Here is a 15,749-nt window from a genome sequence, read left to right on the forward strand (position 1 = left end):
GGTATATAGAACCAAGGATGATTTCGTGTTGGTGACTAATATGTTTGTTTGAAAATGTAAAGAAATGAAATAAAAGGCTTTAAAATACCTCTTAAATGTCATTAACCAAATATTATCACCGAAACACGGATTTTACCGTCATGGTATGAAGAACCAAGGGTGAAAAATGCTTTATGGTGAAAACATGTGAAATGAAACAAAAAGGTTTCGAAAATACTTGAAATGGTAAAAACCGATTACAAATATGAAATGGATTAAGGGAAATGACGAGAACAAACACGGTTGATCTCTGGTCTGAGCACCCCATTTAGGCGCGAGCCTGTTGGCGATCTAAGGGGCTTCTGCCTCAGACCAAAAATCAGTTTTGGCTCGGTTATTCCATGTTTTGGTTCATGTTATGCATGTTTTAGCATGTTAAAGTCATGAAACAAATGAAAACATAATAAAAGAGGATTTTTACACCCTCATACTTACATGTTTGGTTATGGCGAGTGACCGACGTAAGTGTAAAAACTCGTTTGATCGGAAAAAACTCGGTTTAAAACCGTTTTGGTAAGTAAAGAGTGTTTTAAAAGTTTAGTGATGGTGTAGTGGTCAAAGTGGTCGGACAAGTGATTTAATGCACGATGACGGTACATAACAATGTGTAAGGCTCGTATTTACGATCGGTAGGTCGTAAACACGCGTTGGATTGTGACTTTAGAAGTCGAGTCGAGAATTTTAAGGGAGAAAAGAGGGGGCGGACACTCGCGTAAGTCTCAAATGGGTGGCATTTGAGGGGTATTTATAGGATAATGAGTGGTTGTGTGAGTTTTGAGCGATGTGGCCACCTGGGCTGCTCAAAGAGGCGCGAGCGACGTCGCGGCACTTCGAGTTGTGTTGTCACTATCACAACAAACGCAATCATGATTTGTTCTATCCTAGGTTTTGTAGTCACATGTTTGGTACTTGACCAACATGAATCCGGGAAAACTTAAGGTATAAGGCTTGAGATATTTTTGGTTTTTGTGTTTGACTCAGTTTGACTCGTTGTTGGAGTCGGGATTTGAATTTTCGAGTCAGTTTTTGGTCCGGTGTCGGTTTTGACTCTAGTTAGTGTCATCGAGACCCCGTCGTCGTATATTAAACACTCCAGGTATTTTTGAAATGTTTTGAAATGTTTTGTTTTCGAAATCGTTTTAAGTTTTCCGACGTAAAGTTGTACACAAACTGTCGATCAAACGCTGCGATCCCAAAACATGTTGTAGTCTAATAATCATCGGGTGTTTGTTCGAGTCTCAGCAGATACTGGGTATCTACAGAGCCCCCACTTTGACTGAGACTTGGACAGGGCGAAAGTCAAAGTAGAGTCCCCAGGTCAAGCGAAGATTACAACCTGAAGACCCAAGCGACGTCGAGGCGGCTCGAAAGGATTCGGGCTAAGGACCTGCCGTTGGGAAGGGCGACGTCGAGGCGACTCGAGGGTACGAGTCCAGGACCTGTCGTCGAGAACAGTTTAGAGTCTGTCGACTGTCCGCGCGGGTCGTTTAAAGTCCGTTAGACTACGTGCAAAGGCTCTCCAGCCATAAGAAGGAGTCATACCTGAGGCATCTTCGGATATGTCCTTGCATGGTTGCGGATAAATGCTCACCAGCTGCGGTGCGTATGTGAGGAGGGCTCGCCAGCCGCAGTGCGTTGTAAGGCTCGCCAGCCGAGACAAGGAAATGTACCCGAGGCATCTTCGGGATGTATCCTTGAAAGGATTGCGGACAAATGCTCGCCAGCCACGGTGCGTATGTGAGGAGGGCTCGCCAGCCGCGATGCGTTGTAAGGCTCGCCAACCGAGACAAGGAAATGTACCCGAGGCATCTTCGGGATGTATCCTCGAAAGGTGTGCGGACAAATGCTCGCCAGCCACGGTGCGTATGTGAGGAGGGCTCGCCAGACGCGATGCGTTGTAAGGCTCGCCAGCCGTGATGCGTTGTAAGGCTCGCCAGCCAAGGTGCGTTGTAAGCCTCGCCAGCCGAGGTGCGTTATAAGGCTCGCCAGCCGTGGTGCGTTCTAAGGCTCGCCAGCCGTGACAAGGATATGTACCCGAGGCATCTTCGGGATTTGTCCTTGAAAAAGGTAAGGAAACGTACCCGAGGCATCTTTGGGATGTATCCTTGAAAAAGGTAAGGAAATGTACCCGAGGCATCTTCGGGATGTGTCCTTGAAAAGGTTGCGGACAAAGGCTCGCCAGCCAATGGGTGGTCGATTAATGGACCATGGGGATAGCCGCGTCAAATGGGCTTGTTTTAAAAGTAGCGAACTCATGATGTCGCTGTGGAAATAGTGAGTATGGATCCTCACCATCACTGTTTTTTCAGGAATGAGCGGGATCCGCGAGGAAGCCCCCTGCTGGCATTTGAAGGAATAGTGAATTTGGAATTTTCACCATTCAGTTTGAATTTGTAGTGGCGGTTTTGATCGCCGTTTGTCTTAATTTTGAAAGGAAATCGCAAATTTTAAATCTGCTATTACATTTGAAGTGATGGTTTATGTGCCGTCGTTCGTATTTGATGGAAATAGTGAATTTTGAATCTTCACTATTGATTGAAGTGACGGTTTATTTGCCGCCGTTGACATTTGAACGAAATAGTGAATTTGGAATCTTCACTATTGATTGAAGTGGCGGTTTATCTGCCGCCGTTGACATTTGAAAGAAAATAGTGAATTTTGAATCTTCACTATTGATGAAGTGACGGTTTATTTGCCGCCGTTGACATTTGAAAGAAATAGTGAATTTGGAATCTTCACTATTATTGAAGTGACGGTTTATTTGCCGCCGTTGACATTTGAAGGACATAGTGAATTTGGAATCTGCACTATTGATTTGAAGTGACGGTTTATGTGCCGCCGTTTACATTTGAAAGAAATAGTGAATTTGGACTCTTCACTATTGATTTGAAGTGACGGTTTATGTGCCGCCGTTGACATTTGAATGGTGAATTTGGAATCTTCACTATTATTTTGGGAATTGGCGGTTTTGATCGCCGTTTGCTTGAAAATAGCGGTTTCCGAATTTTCACTATTATTTTTGAAATTGGCGGTTTTGATCGCCGTTTGCTTGAAAATAGCGAGTTTTAAATTTTCACTATTTGTTTTTGTTTATTTTCGAGGAAATGACAATATTTAATATTGTCAACGAAAATTTGAATTTGTTGTGTGGAAATTGGGCCAAAGCCCAGATTTCGCTGCAAAAGAAGAGGGGAGGCCTGGTTTAGGTGCGAGCCACTTGGCGATGCAAGCCGGCTTCCCTATTTTTTGTTAAAAAGACGCGAGGTTGAGTTGCGGATGAATATTCATCTTCAACCTCGAAATTTCGCCCAAAATCGCCATTGACGGACCTTCAAGCTTGCTTTCATCCGTGCCTTTGCCAACAAATGTCATCTCAAGGTAAGTATTTCCTCTTGAATCCTTTCGAATTTGTTGATTGTTAGCTAGATTGAATTAGGGCGGATTTTGCCCTAAAAATCGAATTGGGCGTTTTTGATTGAGCCAATTTCGAGTGAAATTGATGTTTGCATTAGGTTAGAAACCTGTTTAGGAGTATAGGGGTGCTTTTGGTTTGCATTTTGGTCCCCGTTCCCGCTCCTTATGCTCGAAAAACGTGATTGAGGCGAGAAACCGTCTCATTTCACAAAGCCAAGTTTATTTGCTTGGGTAGTGGGTCCCACTAGGTTGCTTTGTAGTTGGGAAAATCCGTGTTTGCCATTCAAGGACCTTCATTGGATGTTTGTGGGCAAAATTGAATTTTTGCCTTTTGCGACGGTCTTACGTCTGACAAAATAAGCGTCTGTTTGGGCTTGAATTGAGTCAGTCTGCCTTGAAATGGACCTTATTGGTATTTTAGGTCACCTTGGGTCGTGGTAAAATCACGTTTGCCTTTTTGCGGTCGTTTTTGAATTTTTGACCGGTTTGGGCTCAAATTAGCGTATGAATTGCCTTTTTGAACCGTAGAAAAATCCCCATTGTGTCGGGAATGTATTTTGGGTTGTTGGCAGACCTTGTGTGGGTCTTGAAATGCCGTTTTTGGGGTTATGACTCGTCTTTTGCTTGAAAAGAGGGGCGAGTCATTTTTGTTTGGTTGTTGTGAATGGTTTGGGGCGGGATTGCCCCTTGTTTTTTGTATTGCAGGTTGTTTTTTGTTGTTTTTGGATTTATCCATTTCATGCCGTCGTAATGCCGAAATTTCGGCTGGCGTTTTTTGTTTGCAGGAGAGTGTTCGGAGCAGGCCGGGTTCATGGCTGCGACTTTTGAGGAGTTGTTCGGGCCGGCTCCGGGTAGTACTCCGGTTAGCACGCCTGCCGTGGTCGTGGAGGACATTACTGAGGAGGAGAGACCTCCTTAGCAGACTGTTGGGGCCTCCGGGGTCGTTGAGGAGCGTGCAGAGCCCGTTGTTGGGGCTGTTAGTGCCGGTAGAGCTCAGACTGGGGCTGAGGCGGGTACCTCCTGGAGGAGGGTTACTTAGAGGGAGCGACGTCCTCGGGGGACTAGGCGGACGTTGTGGGACGTCAACAGGGTCGTTGACTTGTGCCCTGTCCACCATGTTGAGTCTCGCGGTCACAAGAGGCGGAGAGCAGAGACAGCCCAGGATGACGCCGACGTTGCGGCCTTCAGAGCTAGGCGAGTTACAGCCCCGCGAGGGTTGCTTTTACGGGCGGCGCCAGAGTGGGCCGAGGGTTTTGACGGTAGCCAGTTGTTGCTTCGACTGGACCGACACCTTTCCTACCGTGCTCACGAGGGCATGGTGAGTCACGTTCCCTGGTTGAAATTTGTCATTCTTTTTTGAAGTGTCGAGCCTAAATAGGCATTCTGACGTTGTCTGTTTTTGATTTCAGGATATCGGCACCATGAGGACTTTCTCGGGATTTTCTACCTGCTTAGGCCTCTACGACGTTCTCCGAGCTGGGTCGAAGGTGTTGATAGAGAGGTCGGGTTTTGGGCCGTTGGTGGCCGCTTGGCGGGACATTCACGGGTCCTCGATTAGATCGAACCTGTGTTTGATCCGTGCTATGTTGGACCGGTACTGGGACACGACGTCGTCGTTCCACATGGAGTTTGGGGAGGTCGGCGTGACTCTAGAGGACTTTGCCGTGGTGTCCGGTCTTCCCTGTGGTGAGCTGCCCATTGAGTTTACCGCGACTCCGGAGAGAGTGTCCTCTCCTGCGGTCACTGCTTTGATCGGTACTGGTTTGCCGGAGCCTTCCGACGTCACTCCGTACCTAATTGCGAGTTCGTACGTGAAGGACCTCTTCACTGAGAGGGTGGCAGGTGTTGCTCCGGCGCTGTTGGCGAGTCCGGAGGCAGAGGTTGAGGCCGACGAGAAGGAGGCGCGGCTGTGGTTGTGGTACTTCTTGGGTGCCACGTACTTTGGTGACAAGGGCGAGCGCTTGTCGACCAAGGTGCTTCCTCTCCTTGCCGACCTTGACGCTTTGGGTCGGTTATACTGGGTTACGCCGGCTTTGGCGAGTTTTACCCGGTACTTGCACGCGGCGGTGCGTCCGGAGACAGTGGGAGCGGGTAGTGCTCCTGCTCTGGTTGGTCCCGACCTCATCTTTGAGGTACGAGCGTTTTTTTTGTGGTAGTTTTTTTATTTTGATTTTGATTTTGTCTTTGGCAATTTTTTGAGAAATTGGCTAATTTGTGTTTGTTGTGTCTGATTACAGGCTTGGTTGTATGCTTACTTCACTCCTCTGCGTCCGGGGACTACAGACGGTGTTCCCTCGGCTTACCCTGCTGTGAGGGGTTGGACGGTTGGTCGGAAGAAGTCGACTAAGTCGACTTACGAGGACTGCAGGCGTCGCGTGAACAAGCTTAGGGTTGCCGATGTTAGTTTTCTGCTTTCCCTTCTCCTTTATAGCAGTAGCTAGAGATAGGATGATTAGGTAGCTTAGGAAGCCCCCAGTTAGCTGAGTAGCTTTGTTTCGAGTGCAGTTTGTTGGGCGGCCTTGGGAGCACTACACGGGTGTGCCGGCTGCTGTCACGGAGCGTTTGCGACCTCGCAGCTCCCTGCGCCTGTACTTGGAGATGGCGATTGAGCCGGTTTGGTACTTGGGCTAGCGCCTAGTTCGCCAGTGCCTTACCGAGACTTTCGTCGTGCCGGTTGACCCGCCTGGGGTGTTGTTCCAGGAGTCGACTCTCGATGAGGTTGAGGAGCACCTTCACGGTCGAGGAGGTGAGGAGAGCATTCTTTGCGGGACGCCGACTGCGACACCTTCCGGTTGTCGAGGCTTGCTTGGTACCCGATTGAGGTATGTTTTCCTCTTTTCTTTGTTTTCATTGCCTCCCTTGATAGGAGGGTTTGTCATTTTTTATGTGGATCCAAATGGCAGGGAGTCGACCCGCTGATGAGGACTCGGCCCCCAGCTCTCCCGATGGAGACCACTTTTCGGGGCCGAGTGGCGAGGAGCTTGATTGCGCTTACGGAGCCCGCAGTGGCCGAGGTGGCCGATCCGGCATGGAGTGGAGGTTGACTGCATTACGAGGGTGAGTTCGACTTGAACACTTTCTCCAATTATACTTTGCCTTGTATTGAAGGACATTTTTGTTTTGTAGGTGACGACTGTTAGTCACCAGAACTTGTGGCGGGTGGCTAACCGCTGGAGAGCGTTTGCTAGTGACCTGGCTACGAGAGAGGCTCGGCTTTCTCAGGTACGTTTTGTGTGTTGTTTTTGTATATTTGGTGTTGTATTTCATGTTTTTAGATCTTGAGGATCTGTTATTGTGTTTGGCAGGGCGCAGCGGATCCGGTTGAGCTTCCTCGGGTCCGTGCTGAGTTGGAGGCAGCCAGGTCGATGATCGAGGCCCAGGGGTTGGGGATTACCCGTCGAGACCAGGAGTTGAGGCGTCACGAGGACGAGCTGCGGAGTCGAGACGCGGAGATTGCCTCTCTAAAGGCTCAGTTGGCTGCAACGGAGGAGCTTCACGTTGAGATGGAGCGTGAGACGCTGTAGAGCTCCCCGGAGAGGGAGTCTGAGCTGGTGGTGGTGTCTGCGTTGGCGGCGACTCCTAGTGAGACCAGGACTGGTTCGACGGGAGACGTCGAGTAGTTGTTGTAGCTTGTCCGTGTCTTGGACTCTTGCCTGTACATATTTACATTTTGCGTTAGGCGGTTTGTATATATGTGTTTTTGGACTGCGGTTTGTTTTGTGATTTTTGGCTTTTTGTATTGTGTTTCGGAGGAGCGTTGTTGGCTGTTGACTCTCCTTTTGCTTTGCACCAGTTCCTGCATCGTTAGTGTAGAAAAACAGGCAACAGATAGCATATACGCATAAACGTAAACACGTAGAAGCATTTGACCACGTAAAGCATTTGTTTGAAAAATCAAAATTAACCAAGATGACTTGAAGTTAAAATTAAAATTTTGAAAATTCCGTGACAAAATCGCCACGTTTGGAATTCAAAAGGAATTGATTTGAAAATTTGAGCAATTAACTCGTGTCGTGAATTAAATTGCATCGAAATTTTTGAAAATGACTCGAAAAATATAAAAACTCAAACCGTCAGGAACGAATTTTTAGAAAAGGATTTTTGCGAGTACATTTGACTTTTGAGGTCAAGACTCCAATTTGTGAGCACTTGAATTTTTGAGGAAAATTGATGTCGTGTTATAAATTTTCGATTTTGATTTTTGATTTGCGAGAAAGCGAAAATTTTTTGGAATTTCGACTGACATGGAAACGATCCGTCGCGGATTGGGGCGACTAGCCCTTCCCCTCTTTAAAAAAAGAAAGAAAACCCCGTATGTTTAAAGCGTCGCCATGGAAACCGTGTCGGATTTCGTAAAACGCGAAAACAAAGAAATGTGAGTGTGAAGAAACACAAAATTTCCCGGATCATCCCGAAGAGGCGCGAGGTTCCTGGCGGGAGGTTTGAGGTGTCAGGAGAAAACACATGTTGAAAGAGACAAGTCAACAGCGGGAATCCTGGGGAAGCCTCAAAGAGGCGCGAGCTGCTCGGTGATGGAAGCCGGCTCTCTTCTTTTTCCTGAAAAACGCGCTGATCATTTTGTATAAATAGGGATGTTTGCGCTTCATTGTTTCAGCATCCGAAACAGAAAAACATCTCCACAAAACCTCCTCTTCTTCCACAAAAATATTTCATGGATGCTTTTGAGAACGCATTGCGACAATGGTGCCGGGATTTGTCGCCTTCCGAGAAGTATCAACTCGATTGCATGGGAGTTGGTCAATTGTTGGTGCTTCGTCAAGTCAAGGTGCAACCTTCGTTTCTTGAATCATGTTCTCGGTTTTGGGATTCGAGACATCATGTTTTCGTTTTCCCGAAAGGCGAGATTTGTCCTCTTGCCGAAGAAGTTGGAGTCATTGGTGGGTGGCCGGGTTGTGCTCCGGTGCTTCCACCGACTCGGTTGTGCTACAAGGAGAAATTCCGTTCCATGTCGGGCTTATCAACAAGCCAAGTCAACTTTCTTCTTGCTCCACATGGTGTGGATATGTTGGCTCTTATCAACATCTTCTCAAATCGGTTAGATGCTAATGTCTCAGAGTTGGCTAGGAGAAGGGCTCTTGCATTTTGCCTTGTCCATGTGTACCTCTTTGTTGATGTCTTGAAGAAGGAGGGGCCGAGATGCCATGGTAGCATGACCCTTATCCATGTGATTGAGCAAATGGAGCATGGTAGAGATCCATCATGGTTGGTGCTTGGAGAGATTATCCAAGCTTTGGACAAAGAAGGCTCTTGTGGAGAAGCTCCCTCTTTTGGATCGCCAAGGATCCTCCAAGTGTGGCTATTGGAGAGGCTAAGGTATGTAGAGCCTCCGGTTAATCCTTCTTCTTACTCCTTCCGTCACCTCACCATGAGGAAGAAGTTGTACTTGGATAGTTTTGCTTCCACCGAGGCCTATTGGGCCGCAAGGCGGAGGAGGGTGGTCCTCATATCCGTTGGGTGGTGCCGTGGTGGCACTTGAGGTCCTTCACGGGGTTGCCCGCTTTGGGTGCTAGTCCTCATTCTTTGATGGTGTTGGGCTTGAAGGTTGTTTCCTTCATTTATCCCGAAACGCTCATGAGGCAAATGGGGCATCAATAAAAGGTGCCCGCTCAAGATACTCTTGTCCAAGAGAATGTTTTCCGGAACTCCGAGCTTGTGGAGTTCTTTGAAAGGTGGTGGGCCACTCGGCCGCTTTGGGATGTGCCAAACCCTGTTGCCACAACATGGGTGACTCCCGCTTATGTCAAATGGTCACGTGCTTCATCCTTGGAAGAGAGATCCAAATTCCGTAAAGACGAGATTGTCGACTTGAAGTACCGAGAGGTTGGCAAGGCCAACCGTGCCTTCTTTGAAGAGTATGTTGATGGAGCTACTCCCGATGTGATGATACCACCGAAGAGGAGGAACTCCGGCCCCAAGAGTATGGTGGGCCGTGCATTGGCTCGTCTTGGGTCGAACATGGGGTCTTATGCTAGACCGGAGGCCGTCGCTGTCTTAGATCCGTTTAGGATCCGTTCCGAGGAGGAAGTCCATGCTAGGCGGGCCAACAAGAAGAACAAGGGGAAGATGTACCCCGAGGGAAAAGGCAAGGGTAGAATGGAAGAGTGAAGACCTCCATTACCCACTTTATTATTATGTTGTATTATTGTTGTGAGTTTTTATTATGTTGTACTAGCTAGTTATTGTGTGTTTTGTGCTAGTTTTACTATGTGAGGTGTGTTAGTGGACACCTTAGCTTTGACAAGTTGTAGACTTGTCGAGCTTTATTTGTTGTTGAAATTGTAATCCCTCCCATTATTAATTAAATAAGAGGATTGCTCGTGTCGAAAATTGTGAACGCTTGTCTCTTCCATCCGTTTTGTGAAGGCAATTCGATTTGAATCGTCCTAAACAATTGCACTTGGGAAAGTGGTATTTTGTGGAAAGGGAGAAAGGCTCATTTTTTTATTTTGTAGGGAAAGGGAATGGTTTTCCCTTTCTCGTTTTTTTTTGGAGTTGATGCGGGTGATGTTTTTTTTTTATTGTGGGAATGGTTGTATCCTTCTTGTGTAAGAAAGGACTGCCTACGTATTCACCGGGAGAGGTGAAACCAAACCATGATCGTAGTTCGAAATGTTTTGTTAATTTGAATTGGGTTTTGTGGTTGTATCCCTCAAGCATAAGAGGGACTGCCTACGTATTCACCTGAAGAGGTGAAATCAAACCATGCTCGTAGTTCATGGGGTTTGTTTTTATAGTGCAAATGGACGTTGCCTTTGACGGATCAAAGGACATTCGAAACAGGCAAGGTGCCGCATCTTAGACTCGATAAAACATGCAATTTCAAATCAGAACATATTGAGGAACTTGACTTGAAAAGGGTTGAGGTGGTTGCTAGTTGCAAAACTAGGCTAGGTTGTTGGTTGATAGGGTTCAAGGGTAGTATTTCTTGAGTTGGTCTAGGTTGGTTGGGTTTGTAAAGTCCTCCCCATCTAGGTCACTCAGTCTCACTACGCCCCCCGAAAGTATTTTCTTGACCAGGTATGGCCCGGCCCAGTTGGGTTTGAATTTTCCCCTCGGATCGACGTGTAATGGTGCTCGGACTGACTTGAGGACCAAGTCGCCCTCCCGGATGTTTTGGGGTTTGACCTTCTTGTTGAATGCCCGTTGTATACGTCGTTGGTATAGCTGGACGTTGTGCAAGGCGTTGAGTCGCCGTTCGTCTAGAAGAGTGAGTTGTTCGTACCTTCGACGGGTCCATTCCGCCTCAGGGACTTGACTCTCCAGTAGGATGCGTAGAGATGGGACCTCTAACTCTACCAGTTGAACCGCCTCCATACCGTATGCTAGGTAGAAGGGTGTGGCGCCTGTCGGTGTTCGAATGGAGGTTCGGTATCCCCAGAGTGCGAATGAGAGTTTGCTCGGCCAATCGCGGTAGTTGTTTTGCATTTTCTTGATAATGGTAACAAGAGTTTTGTTTGCTGCCTCCACCGCTCCGTTAGTTTGGGGACGGTAGGGGGATGATCGATGTCGTTTGATCTTGTATTTGTCCAGCAAGGCTTGAGTTTCCGCCCGGAAGTGAGAGCCTTGATCGCTGATGATTTCATGGGGTACCCCATATCGGCAGATGATGTTGTTTTGAATGAACTTGGCCACTTGTTTGGCGGTCAAGATTGCATATGACTGTGCTTCCACCCATTTGGTGAAGTAGTCGATGGCGACGAGGACAAAGCAATGCCCCTTGGTGCCTATCTATCGGGTTGAATTTCCCGATGATGTCGATGCCCCAGGTTGAGAAAGGCCAGGGTGATGTCATGGTGTATAAAAGGGATGGTGGTACATGTTGTATGTTGGCGAAGATTTGGCAATTGTGTCAATGTTTGACGTAGTTACGGTAATCGGCTTCCATGGTTGTCCAGTAGTAACCCAGCCGCGTGATTTTCCGTGTAAGCATCATTGCACTCATGTGAGGGCCACATTCTCCGTCGTGAACCTTTCCCATGACTTTCTTGGCTTTGTGATGGTCAATGCAAAGGAGGAGAATTCCTTGGGGTGTTCTTTTGTAGAGTTGATTTTGGTTTATCACGAATTGTGATGCAAGTAAACGGATGGCTCTTTGTCCTCTTTGATCAGAGTTGGGAGGGAATTCGTTTTTGGTTTTGTAATTGAGGATGGCTTAGTACCAAGGTTCATCATGGCTTTCCTCGTCGTCGATAATGGCACAAATGTGAGTTGGCTCGCTCTTTCTCTCGACACATAGGGGCATCGATGTCATGTCGTCAGGTATGTTGACGAGCGCGGCAAGTTTTGCCAGGGCATCGGCAAATTGATTTTTCTCTCGCGGCAAGTGGAAGTAGTCGACTTGGTCGAAGAACTCGGCCTCTTGATTGATCTTTGCTCGGTAGGGAGCTAAGCTGTCAGATCGGATTTTCCATGATCCGGATACCTGATTGATGATGAGTGAGGAATCGCCATGGACCCTCAGTCTCTTGATGCCAAGTGTGATGGCTGCTTGTAGGCCAATGAGACATGCTTCATATTCAGCGGCATTGTTGGTGACGGCGAAGTCTAGCTTGACCGAGATCGGAACGTGTTCCCCCTCTGGTGATATTAGAAGGATTCCTACCCCGAAATTTCTCAGATTAGATGCACCATCAAAGTATAGGTCCCATGCGTCGGATTCGGCACAAAGGATGTCTTCGTCAGGAAGGGACCATGTGTCGGTCGTCGGATCCTCGTTGACGGGGTTTTCTGCTAGGAAATCAGCGACTGCTCTTCCCTTGATAACCTTGAGGGGTACAAACTTGAGATCGAATTCAGACAGCATGAGTGTCCACCTAGACAGCCTTCCGTTTCGTACGGGTTTTTCGAAGATGTATTTGATTGGGTCCATCTTGGAGTAGATGTGGACCGAGTAGCTGAGCATGTAATGCCGCAGCTTCTTTGTTGACCATACTAGGGCAAGGCATGTCTTTTCCAGTTGGGTATACCTCGTCTCGTACTCAATGAACTTTATGCCGATGTAGTAGATGGCTCGCTCCTCGTTGCCAAGTTGTTTGTGCTAGCATTGCTCCCATGGTGTGTCGAATGATCGGGTGGGGATAGAGGAATCCCCGGTTGAGGTGGCATGAGGACAGGAGGTTTGGATAGGATTTCCTTTATCCTGTCGAATGCCTTCTGACAGTCGTCGTCCCAATCGGTGTGATCGGAGGCGCGAAGCTTCTTGAATATCGGTTCACAAATCACAGTGAGCTTGGCAATGAACCGGCTGATGTACTGGACCTGACCGAGAAATCCTCGAATCTCCTTCTCGTTCGTAGGCCGAGGCATTTGTTGAAGGGCTTTGATTTTGGTTGGATCAATCTCAATGCCTCTTTTGCTGACGACATGTCCCAAGAGTTTTCCGGAGGTGACCCTAATGCACACTTCTGAGGATTTAGTCTCATGTTATATTTCCGCAGACGAGCGAAGAATTTCCGGAGGGCATTGATGTGGCCGTCCCGTTCTTTTGATTTGACGATCATGTCATCGACATATACCTCTACCTCCTTGTGCATCATATCATGTAGGAGAGTGGTAACAGTTCTTTGATAGGTCGCACCGGCGTTGATGAGGCCGAAAGGCATGACCGTGTAGCAATATGTACCCCACTGTGTAGTGAACGCAGTTTTGTGCATGTCTTCCTCAGCCATTTTAATCTGGTTGTACCCGGCATACCCGTCTATGAATGATAGGAGAGCATGTTCGGCAGTGTTGTCTACCAGAATGTCAACATGTGGCAAAGGGAAGTCGTCTTTTGGACTCGGCTTGTTCAGATCCCTGAAGTCGACGCAAACCCGGATTCTTCGGTCTTTCTTTGGCACAGGCACAATGTTGGCCACCCAATCTGAGTATTCAGACACTTTGATGAACCCAGCCTTGAACTGTTTGTCCACTTCTTCTTTGATTTTTAGGGCCCACTCAGGACGCATCCGGCGTAGCTTCTGTTTCATAGGTTTAGCCCCGGGTTTGATGGGTATCCGGTGCTCTGCAATTTCTCTGTCAATCCCAGGCATATCTCTGTAAGACCAGGCGAACACGTCCTTGTATTCGTGGAGGAGGTCAATGAATTGTTGTCTTTCCGAGGGGTCCTGTAACACCCCCACACTCCAAGTGCCTTACCAGGACCACTCAGGTATAAGGATACTACCATCTCGGTTACCCGAGGCATGATAATCATAAGACAATGAAGAAACATACTTTATTAAATAAGTTTAAGTGATTACATAACAAAACCAATGTAAGCAAAAACAAATTGTTCTCAAACTATAAACCAACCGAAAGGAACTGTCCTAACAAACACAAGCGGAAGATCAAGACTCGATATGTGATGACTCCATCCCGGCTAGATCCCACGCGTATCCAAGATATATACCTGCAACAATCGCTCACCACCCCGAATGGATCACCACAGTTTTTAAAACATTTAAACGGGGTCAGTACTAATCACACAATTTATACACATATCAACAATTCGATAAACAGACAGCTTAACCGTCACACACACACTCAATCACCAATCCCAACGATCTCAATCACTGACTGTCCACTGGACCAACCCTGCCAGTGGGGGACCGCAGCCGTACCCACCAAATCCCCACTCTTCACAATGAGCGAATTCCCTGTTCATTAATGTGCACATCCCCTTCCGTGGCGGGTTCCACGAAGGGCGAAACTAGGGCGTGAAGCCACTCCCGCAAGTGACTCCACTCAGCCGAGAACGCATCTCGAGAACCATAGACAACCAATCACAATCACAATAACCACAACCGTCTGTATCTATGAACAATATACAATCACAATCACAGCCGTCACAATACAATTACTATATCAAACAATCAATCTCAACACATCAACAATCATCCCATTATGGGACTAATACTGAGTAGGAAATCCTACCTGGAAAGCACAACTATCAGACGGTCTTAACAGTTGTATCAAAAAGCCTCTTCTACAACACCTCCTCCTATCATACAAACACATAAACACTACCAAATCACAATCTACACAAAAACCCCCAAATCCCCATATTAGGGTTTAAACAACTCAAAGGAAAGACACTAAAAAGGGTACATAGATCTTACCCTCGACGCAAGGAACTCAACGGTATAACCAACGACGCGAACTGACCTTCCAAACTCCGGGGATTGCTAATTATGCGATTAGAATGAAGAACTTGCTTGCTTTCTCTCTTAAACTGTAATTTAGGTTTTGCAAAAGTGATTTAGAACAATGACGACAAAGCTTATATACCTTAATCGCATAATTAACAAAACCCGAGAAAACTCCCCGTAAAACCGGCTACTCGATCGAGTAGCTAAGGTACTCTATCGAGTGCCCCCTTACTCGATCGAGTACCCATGTTACTCGATCGAGTACCCAAGACGTCAGAAACTATTTTAAAACGCAACTCACCCTTACTCGACAGAGTAAGGCCTACTCGATAGAGTACCCAAAGACTTATAAATACGGAGTATTATAGTCTTCCCTCCTTAAAAAGAACTTCGTCCCCGAAGTTCAACCCATACATAAAAACAACCATACTGACTCGACCAAGACACAACAACTTAGCTAAGGACTCAAGAACTCGACCGAACATAGAACATGAACTCTTGACACCTACTCCACCAACTATGTTTACTTCCACAACATGACTCACTATATCGTATGTACCACATATATATCTCTCACGACACCAACTCCACGCATAACCAACTACCATCCTCTAATGCTGCTAGCTCCATAATATCATCAACTATCAAATCCAATACCAAGACACTCATAGACATCAAACGGAATGTTACATTCTACCACCCTTAAAAGGAACTTCGTCCTCGAAGTTTACTCACACTCGTAACCTCGTCATCCAACTGTCAACACTAGTGAAATATTCTCACACTCCTAAACATCACGCTACTACAAGCACGGCCATGGCCTTTAATAAAATCAATCACAACACGAATCGATCTTTTATTCTACATCAAGACTCAACTTCCGAATATATTACCATATGTGCAACCATCAAAATCTGTTTTATCGCATCCTACTCCTCTTAAGACAAATGTTACGTCCTCGTAACTCACTAATACCAAACCATATCTATATCTCATTACCCTCTGTACCACCACATGTCAAAGATAACCGTCTATAAACCACACACTCACCAATCTTATATCCAAGGCTCCCATACATAAACATTTCTCATTCCTCAACTCATTCGGCATAGCACCTAACCTATAGCATAAACGCGTAGCAAATCA

This window comes from Silene latifolia, chromosome 11 (genome assembly GCF_048544455.1).
Source record: "Silene latifolia isolate original U9 population chromosome 11, ASM4854445v1, whole genome shotgun sequence".
NCBI classification, from domain to species: Eukaryota; Viridiplantae; Streptophyta; class Magnoliopsida; order Caryophyllales; family Caryophyllaceae; genus Silene; species Silene latifolia.